The sequence below is a fragment of the Seriola lalandi genome, unplaced genomic scaffold (assembly GCF_002814215.2).
Source record: "Seriola lalandi dorsalis isolate HSWRI2012SDOR001 ecotype SW California unplaced genomic scaffold, Sedor1 jcf7180002042695, whole genome shotgun sequence".
Lineage (NCBI taxonomy): Eukaryota > Metazoa > Chordata > Actinopteri > Carangiformes > Carangidae > Seriola > Seriola lalandi.
Genome location: NW_019513263.1, coordinates 1 through 848, shown reverse-complemented (window position 1 = coordinate 848; position 848 = coordinate 1). Strand labels below are relative to the sequence as shown.

The 848-nt window shown below is 42.1% G+C and overlaps 1 non-coding gene across 1 annotated transcript; it reads left to right on the top strand.

Moving 5' to 3' along the window:
• Window positions 1-238: 238 nt before the first annotated feature.
• trnal-cag (transfer RNA leucine (anticodon CAG)) lies at window positions 239-321 on the top strand. Its single transcript has one exon. It is a non-coding gene; the product is annotated as a tRNA-Leu (tRNA).
• The last annotated feature ends 527 nt before the right edge of the window (window positions 322-848 follow it).

Sequence of the window (848 nt, the reverse complement as noted above, 5' to 3'; positions counted from 1 at the left end):
ATGACACGCTTCCGTATAGTAGCCACACTATGGCCATAACCTACATTCCATACCGTACCCCTACTTTCTCGACATCGACAACCTGACGTCTCCTACACTACAGCGGGAGTCTTGTTCTACTTCAGTTCACAATTCAAAATAAAACATGAAAACGTTCTACACCCGTCACATAACAATTTGCAAAGGAAGATTTCCGAGTTGAGAATTCTATCTGTATGACGTGTGACGTGTTTCAGACGTCAGGATGGCCGAGCGGTCTAAGGCGCTGCGTTCAGGTCGCAGTCTCCTCTGGAGGCGTGGGTTCGAATCCCACTTCTGACAACACTTTTTTCTTTGTCAAACACAAGCTCAGTGCCGGATAGATTTACAAACGGAACAGTTCTAAAATATGTTTTCAAGTCTCTGTGTGGCGGGTATTGGCTGCTAATTTTCACTATTGGACTTACAGAAATGCTTTAATCACCTTAATTTATTTTCTTTGCTCAATTACTGTTACAAAAAAATTGTTTTATATTTTAGCGACCTGATTGTTTGGAGTGCACACTACATGTGTGCAAATGCCTTGAACAGCGAGGCAACGGTTCGACTCCCGATCGACCGGACCATTTGTTGCATGTCATTCCCTTACTCTTTCTCCCAGCATTACCTTTCCACTCTTGCCGTGCTATGAGGGCATAAAATGCCCGTTGTGTATGTAAATTAATAACTATAAATTTAAAAGTCCACCTTTAGCACCACCTTTCACTATGACCTATCAACCTTTTAACCAAACTTTCCTTCCTGATAACATTTGTATGGTCATTGCAGTAAAGTCCCGAAGAGCCTAGTACACAACTCATACATACACA